Here is a 16,317-nt window from a genome sequence, read left to right on the forward strand (position 1 = left end):
GAGAGAGAGAGAGAGAGAGATAGAGCGAGAGAGAGGGAGAGAGAGAGAGAGAGAGAGATAGAGCGAGAGAGAGAGAGAGAGAGGTGTCAATAGAAGCTGTCAATGTGTTTTAGACGATTTTTTGCATCTAGGCTCCGTCTTTGTAAATGAAGATCTGGATCAATATATATGCTATACTTGCATAAGTTTAAAGGCACAATATGTAAGTTTTCGCTGCTAGAGGTCGAAGGCGAAGCTTGATGACGTTATGAAGGAGAGTGGAACGATGGGAGATGTGGTTTTCACCATCCAGAGATGTCTGAATCATGTTCAAGGATGTAATGAATTCATTTTTTTATTACCTGTACCTTCCAAAGTCTTTCAAACAGTGAATAAATTATATAGAGAAAGCGAGTAAAGAACATTTAACGTTACATTGTCAAAGAACAGTATAGTTTAAGCACTCTCTAAAAACTCCCCTTATAATCAGTAGAGCTGTCTATACACTGTTTGATGAATGAATCTCCTACTTACATCATACGCACATCTGCACTTTGTTGTTTATGATGAGAGAATACACTCAGCGAGCGCGCACTGAACAAAACTCCGGTGTTTCAGTGATGACTCATCTGAACGCCTCTGATTGGCCGCTGCGTTTATAAACTCAACAGACTCGTGTGTGATTGGTTATAACACGCAACACTGTAAAAACGCGGAAAAAGATTCATGGTGCAACATTGAGCATATCTAAATTTAATGCTGCAGCCAACACTTTTCATTTCATTTTCATTTTATTTGCGACTGTCATAATGGATTTAGTTTAACTGCAGCAGCATTTTTGTCCACGTGTGTTGCCTAGTTTCTACAAGCGGAAAGCGATAGCGCGGGTATTACGTCATTGATGGGCGACAATGAACCGAGACGAGCCATTATTTAAATTGGGAATTTCTCTGGATTTACAAATACTTGGGAACTTTTGGGATAACGTAAGTGCATAACTGCATGAAATATATAACCATGTGCAAGTGGTTTTTGGATATTTTATTACGAAAATCTTACATATTGTGCCTTTAAGTCATTATTTGTTCATGTAGATATGAATTTTAAAAAATGAAAAGGTGTATGTGCCGAGCACTGACGGAAAAAGAAATCGGTGCCTGTACAAGAAAACATTACGTCATCGACTTTCAGCCCCTAAATGTCTCTCTGCTGCCATGATCAGCTCCTTTCACTGGGTCTTTCTTCAAGAGCAAAACTCCTTTTTTAAACTGGGCAACCCAACACAGTACCAAAAGAAAAATACCTGAATTAAAATGTAGAATTATTACCATGAACCACACAGCAATATTACCATGACAGACTGAATAGAAAAACTGGCCTGTTGTGTTTGCCAACCATCTTGGATTTTTAAAGTCAATGCTCTTTGGATTTTAAGAGGAAAAGTGCAGCAAAGCGCTTGATTATTCCCTCCGAAGGTTTGCAGTCAGCAAGGTCTAAAGGGGACCAGTGGGACAGAGTCAATTTATTCTGGAATAGACAGTGGGAAGGATTTAGAAATGGCCTTTGATATGACCCTTGAGAAATAAAGAAAAAGCTGACTAAATAATTTATCAGCTACCATTAATATGTATCAGAAAATAAATGTGTAATGAGATGAATGCAGATGTGCTGAGTTTGTCTGTGTGTGGCCAGGATTCACAAGCACAAGGTTACGGTCTGTCCCTGATCCGTCAGCCGGAGGAGATGCGTTCACCAAACCTCAGCTTGAATCAGCACAGAGCAAGTCACAACAAACTGATGCCGTCAGTGTTTAGAAATAAACTGCATTGTGATGAACTGTGTTTCCATTGAGCATTCGTATCGGCCGGCGGCTTCGAAGGAGTGTCGATCTGGAAACGCTGCATAATTTGGCAAAGATCTACGAGCGTTTCTTCCCTCAGCAGTGCATTAGCTGTACTCGAGCCACACTCTTTTGCCCGTTTGCTTTAGTGTCACAATTATTTCCTCATTCTCCTCTTATCATTGCATGGAAGACGGCCATGATTATCCTTATCATCATTACTGTCTTTATATACAACTGTGCAAACAATCTAATGCTATTTTTGGCAAGACGGTCCATAGTCAAATAATATTCATCATAATTACTTGTTTTGTAAATGGTAATTATCCTCTAAGACAGCAGCGTTTCAAATGTTTTAATCTCCAAATAGCAAAAATCCATATAGCTTCCTTAATGACTTCATCAAGCTAAAAGGAAAAATGTTCTTCTCTAATAATTTTGCTCTTTATCATTTTATTATTTATTTTAATTATAATGATACCTTGTGAGGGATTCCTTTCCCAAAATATAAACGCAGGACACGTTGTTCCCTGTATTAAATCATTAAATACTAAAGCAAATTATTAAAATATTATCTGAGAACTGTCTGCATGACATAACCCGATATGATCAGTTCTGTCTTTCTTTTAGCTGCGCTTGCAGTTCTGGCACGAATCACGATTCTCTCACTCACTTGAGTTTAGCCAGCGTGAGGGAGAGGGCGTGTCCACCTTCTTCTTGTAGCCAATCAAACGAGGTTCTGACTGCCTCTCCATTTACTCTTATCTGATTGGTTCAATAAAACACCAGATGCCGAAAGACATTTATTTTCATTTGGATCAGCATCATTCTGCCAGAACGGTACTTTTAATACACACATACATACTAAAAAAAACTAAACAAACTTGTGCAAATGTCTAAATGACTTGTTGTGTATGTAGGGCAAAAAGTTCCCGAAATAACCCGATATGATCAGTTCTGTCTTTCTTTTAGCTGCGCTTGCAGTTCTGGCACGAATCACGATTCTCTCACTCACTTGAGTTTAGCCAGCGTGAGGGAGAGGGCGTGTCCACCTTCTTCTTGTAGCCAATCAAACGAGGTTCTGACTGCCTCTCCATTTACTCTTATCTGATTGGTTCAATAAAACACCAGATGCCGAAAGACATTTATTTTCATTTGGATCAGCATCATTCTGCCAGAACGGTACTTTTAATACACACATACATACTAAAAAAAACTAAACAAACTTGAAGCTCTCATCCAGAATTTCAAGCTGCTGTTAACATCATTGGATTATTTTGTCATTACATTTAAATTTTGTATAGCAATCTGCTTAAACCATTGATCTGATGTTAAACTTTATAATCAAACACCCATTGTGGCTTGAGTACTGTTAATCTGACAGTGCTCGACTCTATTGTTATAGAGTGCTGTGCTTTGGCAAAGTAAAGCCTTTTCACTTCCACAAATCTTACTCTGCGCATGCAAATCTTTTTGGCATCATTTTACCTTCACTCAGAGCTGTCTGCTCTCTATAGCTCTCTTTGATGACATACACCGATCTGTCTGCGAAGCGCCGCTTCAAGCCAAGCACACCTGTACAGCTGATTGACGAACATGATGCAAAAACTCACGAGAATAGGATGCAGTTATATGGCCCTAAAATTCAAGAGAATGGGGCAAAAATGCCCCTGAATGTCTCATATTTATATCATATGATATATTTAAGCAATATCACATGAGTGCTGTTTTTGTCCCAAATAGCACAAGTGTAAATGTGATATTGATTTTATGCAATAAATAAGAACTTAAAGGGTTAGTTCACCCAAAAATGAAAACTAGCCCATGATTTACGCACCCTCAAGGCACCCTGGGTGTGTATGACTTTCTTCAGAGTTATATTTAAACATGTCTTTGCGCTTCCAAGCTTTAGAATGGCAGTCAGCGGGTGTTACAGTCATCAGTCCAAAAGAAGTGAAATTAAGCGCATACATTCGTAATAAAACATGCCTCACACGGCTCCGGGGGGTGAATGAAGCCCTTCTGTAGCAAATCCATGCGTTGTTGTAATAAAAATATACATATTTAAAAACTTATACTATAACACTTTTCTGCCACTTCCTGTAACGGTCGTACGCGTGCGTGTTCATTCCCGGCGGATGACGTAGGACGTATGGGTAGCGCATGCGCCGGTGAGAAGTGACGAACGCAGAAGCAGAGCAGAGAGAACAAAAAAATAAATAAAAAATTCATTTTTGGGTGAACTAACCCTTAAATATTGTGTTATATTTTAGACAGTATTGTCTGTTTTAGCTCAGTTTTGTCAACGCGAAAATGAGCTATTAAAGCCACAGCAGAACTGTTGTGCATCTCCAAGCAACACACCCTTTCTGAATGAGTCCGCGAATCGGGGGAACCAAAATGTGTTTTATGATAGCAGTAAAGTGACTATAATGAGATCATCTAAAGATAATGCAATTAATATGTGCAATTAATGTGTTTATTTCTTTTCATTTGCAGTTTAGTGAAGTTAACTTCTGCTTTAAAAAGCTTTCTTTTAAGATTGTAATGTTACAATGTTAGAATGTAACATGATTCTAACCCTTTTTTGCACATAATATGTAGTATAGCCTACATGGTTACTTTCACTATATTTGTTTTCATTGCCTTTAAGATAAACATTGTTTCATTAGACAACATAGGGCATGATGTAAAAAAAAAATTAATAAATATATGTACTGTATACATATATATATATATATATATTTTGATCCTAATAGAAAAATATATACCATGTATCGTAATTCAACCAAAAATACAGAGATATGATTTTTTGGTCATATCACCCAGCCCGAGTGCAGGTCGCTCTCTTCCATGCCATCACAATGAACACGAAATTAAGTGTTCATGCTTCAAAACTGATGCTACAGCACCATAAAGGTTTCAGAACCGTAGCCTATCTGATTAATTCACAGTATTCCAGATCTTCTGAAGTCAAATGACAGCTCTGGGTGAGGAACGCACTCGTTAATCGCTCACCATTTTCAGCCCATTGAGCTGGTAAATCATCAGGCCAGTGAACTCCAGAACCGGATCAGTTTGATTGATAACGAATCATCCTGATCGAATGAATCAGACTTTACTACTTCTCTCAGGAATGTGCTGAAGAAAGCAAGAATGGAAATCTCACATAAAGAGGTCATTTGGCTTTGAATCATGCATCTTATAAATCTGTTTTTAATATTCAGTCTCTGTTCATTGTAACTGCATAGAAATGGTTTATTTGTGAGGGTGAGTAAATAATGACTCATAGAAATAACGACTGAATTCTCATTTTTGAGTGATTTATTCCTTAAAAAGCACTACATTCTGTGTATAATCTTGAGAATGGATCAAATTAACACTCAAAGATTAGCCTGTTTTCCTGCCTGTTAGACGTATAGATGATATTAGATCCTCACATTAATGCAGAATGGCATGCAGTGCTCTGGGAAATGCAGCTGCAGATTCTCCTGGATCCCTGTTATTCTTTGAGCTCCACACCATATGCTTTTAAGATGACCATGATTCTCCAGGTCACATACAGTATGTAAGCTAACAGCACGTGCCGAATTAATCTCACTGCATAGAAGGTTCTCCTCCGAATGATTATTTTATATCTGATCTGTCTCTGACTCTTGACCAGGGCGCAAGGGACTGATGGAAAGCTCACTACTGATTTCATCTGAAGTGTTGGAAGTTCAGTGCCAATGTTAGAACGACCCAAAGGTCACTTCAGTCCTCAGACGCAGGCCATCACACCGTCACACAAACCTTTAATACCTCACTCCTCTTACTGAGGTGTACAGCTGCTCACACTATTGCTCTGAAAGCTGGAAGAGAATGAGAAGTTAAGCCACGGGTTTCTGCCAATGGGGTTTTTTGAATATCAGTTTATGATTTGTTTTTAACTTAAAGATGCTGTGTTTCAGTAGGAGTTTATTAGAAGGATCATGAGTGTTTGCATCGGAAGCATCATCTGACTCAGTGGACGCTGGACACTTTCAGCCACAGTATTTTTGTCAGAGATGTTTAATAGAAGAAACCACTTTTAGGATGAACACTGCAGAAAAAATTATAATAGTTAAAAAACAAACTATTGAAAAGCACCACCCCAGCGATCCTTTCTTAGCAATTGTTAAAAACTTAGTTTAAAACAGTGTTAAAATGTACTTTTGAGGTATGTGTAATACATGTGAAATGTATACATATGAAAATCTGTTCAGGTAATGTTGAGCACAGGCCTTATTTTGTGCATAAATCCTAAACCACAGGAACTTCTCAAAGGAAACATGCTGAAGTAGCCCTTCTAACTGACCTCAGCTCTCCTGTATTAGTACATACACTACTGATCAAAACTTTGGGGATATTACTGACATTTATAATGTTATAAAATATATATATTTTTAAATATTGTGCAGCACAACTGTTTTCAACACTGATAATAATCAGAAATGTTTCTAATAATCAGCATATTATACTGATTTCTGAAGATCATGTGACACTGAAGACTGGAGGAATGATGCTGAAAATACAGCTGCGCATCACAGAAATACGTTTATTCACATAGAAAACAGTTATTTTAAATAGTAATAATATTATGCAATATTACGGGGGCAGTCGTGGCCTAATGGTTAGAGAGTCGGACAAATCCCAAGTATGGGACACACGTCACTTCACCTCCTGTGTTTCTGATCAAATAAATGCAGTGTTGGTTTTGGCAGAAGAGGCTTATTTAGAAATCATCGAAAGTCTAACAATGGAAAGGTATTGTTGCGTGTCTTTTATCCTGCTCTAGTGTACATTTATCCATAGATGATTGTTTGATTCCATTATCAGTGACTCTAAAGCAACCAAACATGCTTTCTGTACCATAACATAAATGTAAAAAAGAGTAGACGGCAAACCAAATGATAGATCTCTTTGAACGAGACAGACATGCAGAAAAACAGCTGTTAAGGCTGAATATGAACGTTTCCAGCTCCTGCAATGCACTCATCACAGCGTCTGCACCAGCAAACCCTCCCCATTAACGTCCTCGCTGTGAATGAAGCTCTTTACTCTCTCCGTGTGTGTGATATCATCTGCCGTCTCTCTTATCTATCTCAAGATGTGCCATGCTTCATTCTCTGGGACACGCTGGCCTATTAACCCTCATCGAAGGACATCTTTTCTATATTTGTGTGCAATCTGTCTGTTATGAAATGACAGTCACTGGAAACATGAGGATGATCCGTGGTCCTGAGACTCTCCATTCATTTCAGCCCCTCAGAGTTTCTTCTACAGCTGATGAGTTGAATCAGATGTGTTTGATTAGCGAGACATACCAAAATGTGCCAAATATTAAACAATAATATATTGGTATTTACTAAGACGGCGATTTAATCTTGTTCCAGATTTTCTTTTTCCTGATAATGCTAGTTAATGTTTTCTTATAGAACTAAACCTTACTGACTTTGTTTACACAGGGCATAACAAAAAACAAAAAACATTTTGATAATTTTTGTGCTTTTTTTTCTTCTAGATTTTTTTCTTTCTCTTGTGTTGTTCCCAGTCGAAAATGGCCAGACTACAAAAAATGCTTATACATTTCTTGTTATGCTATATTATTACCTAATATTAGTGAAATCTTTTTGCTCATCGGCCTCATTGATCTGAGTTTATGCACCTCAGTTTTTAAGCGTGCATTGCCAAAATTATCCACAAATAATGCTTTTCGCTCTCAGAAACTCAGGAGCTCAGATCAGCGAAGAAAGAAACACAAAACCTGTGCTAACTGAAAGAAAACAAGTTGACAAAAAGATTAAATCCAAGATTTGGTGATAATATAGCATAAGGAGAGATTTACAAGCAATTTTAAAAGGCTGGTAATTGTTGACATTAGGCAAGGGCTTTTTAACACAGCACAATGGTTAATAGAAGAGTTCACCCAAAAAGGAGCATCACTGATTCACTCGAATGCCATTCAGACCTCTCTGACCTTACATTTACATGAATGCCTTCAGCAGACGCTTTCATCCAAGGCTTTCAAGGCATTTACATTTGATCAGTTCTTGCTTTCCCTGGGAATCAAACTCAGGAAACCCAGGCGTTTCGAGCGCTGTGGTCGACTGTTTGAGCTACAGCATAGCTTTCTGGAAAACAAATGCAGAATTTTGACGAACTGTTTTTCTCCACAGAATCAAAGCCACTGGAGCCCAAAATAACACAGTACTCCACTGACTTCCATTGGACAAAAAAACACCAAGACATTTTTCAAAATAAGGTCTGGAACTGTGAGGGTGAGAAAATGATGACGAAATGTTTGTTTTTAGGTGAATTATCTCTTTTACGAGAGAATATGTACCTTGATGCTTGAAATGCTTTTTCAGGGGCAAGAAATGGACGCTGGCCTAATGAACACATTAATGAAACAAGAAAAACACAATATTGCACAACATTTTTTCCTCCCATTTCTGAGGACAAGAAGAATGGGCATTAAGTAGTTTTCATGGGTTGATAAAAAGCAGCCTAGAGATGAAGATCTGCAGCAGACAAGAGTTTTATTCCTGAGATCCTGGCAAATTGTTTAAAGGATTCAATTATCTAGCCACTTTGCCACAAGCTTGAGGAGAGAAAGCAGAAGGAGTGTGTGAAGCTTGTTAAACTTGAACCTCGTCGGGCCTGGGCCTGGGCCTCCTTCAGTCGTTCTGCTATCTGTGAGGCGATGTTATCTGTGTGCTTGGCCTTGATAAATGACTGAAGCCCTGTAATCTGTTTTCGTTTGTTCCTCTTCTTTTCCAGCATTGTTGCTTGTTCCCTGCCTCGCATCCATGCGCCCATGTTAGGCACAGTCTGATGAAAGCCTGCGCGCTTTAAAACTCTCCAGTGTGTTCGTCGTCCGCACATAAATTAGCCCAAGACGAGCGGAAATGACTGTTTACCTCTCAAAGGATTTCTACAAGCTTTAGCTTTAATATGATAGACTTTACAACTTTGTTCCTTTTGTTTGTACTGACTTTGTTCATCCATCTTCTCATATTTGGCCAATTTAAAGCATGAAATACCACTTGATTTTGTCCAACAGTTTTGCTTCTGGCTGCTGGTTTTTGTGTTTTAGGATGGCTTCATGGAATCCTCCTTTGTGCAGATTCTGTCTTTTCCCTTTATACTGTTTATGTAAACATAACAGTGCATATTTTATGTAAATAACCCATTGGCCCAGAAAGTATGTGCAATAACACGCCATAGGCTGAACAGAAAAAGTGGTGATGAGGCTTTTTTGTCCATTAATTCACAAGACAAAACACATAGTCGTATAAACTGTGCTTTATATTCTTGCAAATGATGTAATGTAGCCTGGGTCATATTTTATTTGACCCTTTCACAGTTTAGTTCTGAGGATGAGGTTGTGTTGGCATCTGCCTGATTTGGCTGTTTCTACCAAGTGACAGATGAATCTGCGTAAAATACCTACAGTCTTTGACATCAGTGACAAAAGATATGTGATATGGCGCTGTTAAACAAGTGGTCATCTGTCAGATATTACATGGAAATATTTGACCCAGGATGCTGGAATTGACCAACCTAAGCCTAAGTAATAAACGAGGTTATCTGCCCTTTTCTTTTTTATTTATTCCAAGCAAAGTTGAATTTGACTGAATGTAAAAGAGTAACTTGACATGTTAGTAATGTCTCCTGCTGTGTTCAACAATAAAAAGTCATTATATTGTTTTTATAAGGAAGTCCTTTATTCAAAATCCACTTGGCTTAATGAAGACTTCATATATAAAGACGACAATTATACTACACTCTGTGATTACTGTACAATTACTTTGAAGAGGCCTATAGTTTTGTATTTAGGCCATCAACAATTACTGAATCCTAAACTAGGAATATATAATGAGTGACTTTCCCTGAATGACTGGGGTTTTCAGCAGATGGATGTTTGAAGACCACAGTTTGTCTTGAACGCTTCAGAGGAATTTTAAAGCACTGCTGAACTGCTTTAATTAATAAGCTTCTTTGCTATGGAAATAAGCTCTGCTACATGCTGATTATTGACTCTGAAAAAACCTGACTTTCAGGAGGCTTGGCAGCCGACCAGATTCATGCCCGAGCCGCGTAACTTATCTTCCTTGAGAAATTACCGCTGCGATCGCTGCTAGTCACCTCAGGCTAGGGAGCTCTTCAGTGCCCCACTAAAGTCATTACAATGCAACGAAAGCAAAGCACATCCGCTAAATAACCACACAAACACCTGATACACAGTCAGATGAGCCCACGATGGCTCCCCTGAAGAGCTCTGAATTACTTTGCACTCGCTCACACCTCAGAAGCTTTACCGATGATCGTACAGCAGGGTGTAGCGCGTCTTACCTAATGCTCCTCCAGCCTTCTCTTTTAAAGCCCTTGTGTAATGATGAGATCAGATTAAACCAAGACAGCTCGGTGCTAATGGCGCTCTTTCTGCACTTTGCAGATGTAATGTCTCCACGCCAAACCTGCCTATTTCACACTCCTGTCTGTGATCCTGCAGCTGAAATGGGAATGAGCTTGTGAGAATGCCGTAGAAGAAAACATGGCACATTACTTTTGTTCCTGCGTGCTGTAATAAGATAAAGCATGGCACTTTCTTTCTTTCTTAAACCAAACTCTCTATCTGTCTGTCTGTCTCAGAAAAGTAAACCTGAATCATTACACAAGTAAACCATAATAAATTAGTTTGGGGACTGATTGATGAGATTATTTATTATTATTATTATTGATTCTTCTTCCTATTATTAATTATTATTATTATTATTTAGTTTGTTTGTTTTTTGCTAAGAGTTTTGTGTTTCTCAATGCCCAGGGTAATTTATTATGGTTTGTTCAACCACTCTTTGGTAATGATTCATGTTTATTTTTCTAAGACAAGCCTCATCTGTCATCGTCAGACATTCAGCTCCACACACTGTTAACGAAACGCTCTGTGCTTTTCCACAAGGGGAACATCAGTCATTGTGTTATTTGACAGAATTGTTCTCAAATTTAAGAATGAAAGGAAATGACTGTTTAAGTTAGTGTTTTTAAGAAAACAGTATAGTTCAGTATGTTGATTCTGAAAGTTCTCATATTGTTATTAATCATTCAAATGTGTCACGGTATTCTTGCACAAATTTCTCTTTTCTCCCTTTCTACACACACACTTACTCTGTCTCTTTCATTCACACACACACACTCAGAGAGACACACACACACGCCACATTTACTTTTCCAAATGGAGACATACAGTAGCTGTGAAGGTTGATCTTATTTAAATAAGGCTTGATAATTATTGCCATAAACAATTAAATAAACTTCTGTCAGGATCACTATCGTCAAAGACCATTAGCACACGGTTTGGATTGGTTCTGTTTTGGGCAAAAGTCCCTGCCCTAACCAGCCTGGCATGAATAAGAGGGAGAGCAGCAATAACCCTCTAGGGTACACAGAACAGAACCAAATGTAGCAGATAGCATTAATGTTCTTAATGACAATGTAATGTAACAACATAATTCAGGATGAAGGAGTCTGATTCAACGAGGAATGTCAGAAAGCCAAGTCCTAAGTGTGGACGAAAGGGGGAGCTGGGGCTGGAGGAGGATAATTTGCTCCTGAGTAAAGCAATAAAGCTGCTGAATAATACTCAATGAACCTTATATATGATAGGCGTTGTGTTCCCATAGGTCGACGTGAGAGTCAGGAGCAGATGTAGACACGAATGACTCCTAAGAGATTGAGGTGTTCTGTTGTTGGATGTAATAATGAACAGCGGTCGTCATTTACTCCCGACATCTGAGCTGCTGAAGACGCAGAGGATTACATTGTTTCTGAAGGGAATGCGCCCCTGATCTACATAAATGCGTCTATGTTCGCGTGAATCATTCATCTACAGAAGAAGTGAGTATAATGTTTTGTAAAGAATCTTTGCAAATCGCCTTTCCTAATAATATGCTAATTAGCAAGTTTCACGAAGAATGCGGCTAAAGTAAACAGTCCCTCAGAGAGCAGCTCGGAAGAGAGGGGTGGGGTCAGCAGAGCTCATTAACATTTAAAGGGAAATGCTACAAAAACGGCTTGATCAGAAAAGAGCTGTTTTTGACCGGGTAAAAAGGCGTTTTTTACACTACCATTGAGAAATTTTAAACAAGCTATGTTACAGACTTTTCATTAAGACCCTAAAGAATCATATCAACTTGTGGAAAATGTGCGTCCTATGACCCCTTTAAAGTAAAGTAGACTAGATATTGCATGTCTTTCGCTGTGAAATAACTTTATCATAAAATATGCCTGATGCAGTAAACTTGACCAGTTTAAGTAACAGATTTAGCTACATTTTCCCAAATACGACAGGGGTCCCATCACACACACTAAAACTTTAGCACACCGCACTCTTGATTTAATCGAGTAATCTGACTTACTAAAACATGAACGTAATTTATTAAATGCTGCAGAACACAAACTCCACCAAGAGCTGCTTTGACATTTCACAGATTTTACTCAAACCTGAGGTTTGTTTGTGAATATGTTGTAGACCTGTAAAACCAGTAGGAGGGATTCTCTGGAGAGCGACTACGTTAGTAATGGGAAGAAAAGCCAGTCAACCATAGAACACTGAAGCTCCAGTCAGCAGCCTTAAAGTAGACTAGATATTGCATGTCTTTCGCTGTGAAATAACTTTATCATAAAATATGCCTGATGCAGTAAACTTGACCAGTTTAAGTAACAGATTTAGCTACATTTTCCCAAATACGACAGGGGTCCCTGTCTCTGGAGAGCGACTACGTTAGTAATGGGAAGAAAAGCCAGTCAACCATAGAACACTGAAGCTCCAGTCAGCAGCCTGAAATTAAAGAGCTAAACAATGCGTGCACTAAATTTCCTCTGAATCTCCAGAGCTTTCTGCTGTGGACTGGAATCAAACGTGTCTCAGAGAGCCCCATCTGCCTGAGACGTGCTTAAGTCTCTGCTACGAGAGGAAACTTTCCTCCTAACTCCAGTGCTTTCGGACAGCTCGAGCCGTCTGGTCTCGTCTGAGAGAGAAATTATCCTGAACGCTTGTACCGTCCTCACCGTCTCCAAGCCCTGACAGCCCAGTGAAGCTCCTACAACACGAGCTGACTGCGGTAACTGACATCTAAACCCACAGGAGCGTGTAATAGTATATTTTCCAACGGCTGTATAGTGTTTGAGCTTGTCGCGTGTGGGTGTTGAGAAAAACTAGTGGTGTATTATGTTCTTGTTTTTTTTCAAATGAGAGAGAATGAGGTTTTAAATGTTGTTAGGATGTATATTCTTTAGAACGAGAGAGAGAGGTTTACACATCATAGCCAATTAAATTGTTTATCATATCACCACCTGTTTATAGGCGTTGTGTGTGTGGGCTGTGTTTGCACTTCCGCCACTGAATAAAAGGCAAGATCTGCATAAGTTAAAAAGGTTTCATCATTTCTGAGTTATGTAAAATGTCTCAGTTGCATCATACTTTTTTTGAAAAAAACCCCCAACAAAACCAAGGCCTTTACATTATAAGTCTTCTTTTATTGCTGCTGGGGCTCGACTAAATCCCATGCTGAACTTTGCCAGAAGGTGCTGAACACTAAATGAATGAATTGTTCTAAATTAACTTTATACTATAGTGAAAATGTTTTATGCAATTTTTTCCAACGTAGAAAGTTTACAGAAAATAACAGATCAGTGGAGGCCTGTTCATTAAAGAATGAAGAGTGTAACTTTTAATTATTCAATAAAACAATGAAAACTGAAGGAATATATGCAGATTTTATTTTGCATACTTCAATAATACTGAAGTTATCTGAAAGGGAAAAGTAACAAATTCATAATAATTTTTTTTTTTTTTACATAACTTTACTAACATTATTGGCTCCTTTATTGGACAAAAGCATCTGCTAAATGAATAAATATAAATAATGTGCCAGTAAATGTTCATTTTTCTATGGCATTTTTTAACATTATTAAAGGCGCAATAGGAGATCTTGGAAAATGCTAACTTTAGCCTGATAGCACTGAAAGCGAATGTCCCACCCTCCCTGCAATCACCGTCCAAAGCCACGCCCCCTGAATGCATATACGCTCACTCACAGACCAGAGTACCAGAGACAACATTACTACAATAGGCTACATCAGCGGTTCCCAATTCCAGCCCATGTTCCGAAGTGAAGTAAACTTCAACGTATTTCCCCCGCTCAGGGAGCAATGAACACTGTGTAGGGATCATATGGATCGGACACAGTTCATGCACGTAGCTCTCTTCTAACGAGCTGGTTATCTGAATCGGGTGTGTTAACTAAGCGAACCGTAGTGGATTCTGTTTAATGAGTTGCTCCAAAGACTGAAGATGACAACAGGAGAGGCAGTATCACACACACACACACACACACACACACACTGCGCAGAGTTATGCAGATACATAAGTTAACAGGCAGGTAGGAAAGCTTATTAAAACGCTCGGACCGAGCGTTTTGATTGGACGAACATTTCTTGGTCCTACGCCTTCCACAAAATATATAAATACAGATGAATACATTTAGACCACTTAACTTAATGATTGCTATCGGGATGTGAAGAGACTTTCAACCAGCATAACAAAAAATGTTTCTGAAGACAATCACCTATTGCACCTTTAAGTGCAAAACGTTTGGCAACAATACTGATAAACCATCAGATTATATAGTGGGGGTGGATCTCTGGTTTTAAATAATAAATAATGGGGCGAGACAAAAACAAATGCACTACAGACTCTCTAAGCAAACAAAACATCGGCTAAATTCAGAATACTAGCATAATACTCATATATATTACATATGTAAATATGTAATATGATGGTATGCTATTGTAAATTCAGCAGTTGTGAGGTTTTTTTTCCAGTACACTGAAGGATTAAAGTACAAAAGTACATGTAGTGTGCATAACTGTGTATAGTTACTTTATTCATCAGTCTGGTAGCTGCAGTCATATTATGTTTTGCTGATGTCGCTATCTCCTGTACAGCCAAGATAAATGTAATATTAAAAAGTGCTATGATTCAGAGTTCATGAATAATACTCTGCTTACTCTCCTGAACGCTTGAACAAACACCCAGTTGTATTTGCATACTTGGCGCCAGTCAGCGTGAGAACTTTGCAGAAGGAAAATAAAAATGTCATGGTTGCATAGAGCAAAGCCATTTTGCAAGGGAACTTTCATTTGTTTTTTTACATATAAACAAAACATAGATATAAACGATATAAAGATTTCTTAGTTTTTTGATGTTTCTGATGACTTCTGTTAGCCAATCTGCTTCATTAAAGTTTCCTGTAACAAACAAGGTGAGCGACACCACGAGCGCTTTGAAATGCATCAGTGAGGGAAGCAATAAGCAACTCTTCTATCTAACAACAAAAAACAAAACATCATTCCCGTGCCAAGACATTAAACTGAAACACTGGATTTCTGTGTTTTGTCCAATAAAAACAGATGGTCGGATTTGGCAGTCTACGTTAGGTGGCTAATAAATCCTTTCTCGATTGATTCGACCATTTTTCACATATTGTCGGAGAAGCGTACGAAGGGGAACCAAGACGTATGGAGAACATGCCAAAGCGAGCTTTACGGGGGTAATTTGTTTTAAGCCATCTGTTTTCATTGGAGGTGTTGCAGCCACAAGTTCAACTGGAAGAAAATTCCAAAGTAAGAAAAGCGTTATTTAAATCACACGGCGCTGGTGAAGTACTGAAGCTAATTCCTACTGCTAAACTCACATGCAAATACTTTAAGAGAAGTTTGTCTTTGCCATACATGTCCTTAAAGTCAGAATGAACAGGAAGTTGTGATCGGAATAATAAAATATAATATATTCATTCAGTGAAATAATAAAAATAAGAAACCTGTAGGGCTGGACTTGGGAACTGATTGGATCGTTCATTGTTGTTTGTTAATTGCTGTGATCTCATGTGAGTGACAGGTTTTGGGACGGGAGGATTATTGTGCAAACGTCATCAGAAGTTGTGAGGGGAGGTTTTTTAAATTATTATGCACACAGATATGATTTATAATAAACACTACAACGTTCCATAAATACAAGAATTGTCCATTTTGATTTCATGGTGACTTTGCTGACAAAGGTGATGCTGTTTGCAATATTTAGTTCGTTTTTTGTCTTTTATAAGTTGTGTTGTGAGGTCTGAAGATGAAGAAGCCTGATATTAATGAAGGTACAGCGATCAGTTTGAGTCAAACCTAACGAGGCACCTGGTAAAGCGGCCCTTACTTTAACCATTAGCTTTTGGATTAAAAGTGACAGTGCGGATACGCTTTGACATTACGCTCATTCAGTGTCTGACTTGTCTGGCTGCAGTGGCAAAGTTATTGAACCGTAGTGGATTCTGTTTAATGAGTTGCTCCAAAGACTGAAGATGACAACAGGAGAGGCAGTATCACACACACACACACACACACACACACACTCACACACACACACA

Source organism: Sinocyclocheilus grahami, unplaced genomic scaffold, assembly GCF_001515645.1.
Source record: "Sinocyclocheilus grahami isolate Dianchi unplaced genomic scaffold, SAMN03320097.WGS_v1.1 scaffold1463.1, whole genome shotgun sequence".
Taxonomy (NCBI): domain Eukaryota; kingdom Metazoa; phylum Chordata; class Actinopteri; order Cypriniformes; family Cyprinidae; genus Sinocyclocheilus; species Sinocyclocheilus grahami.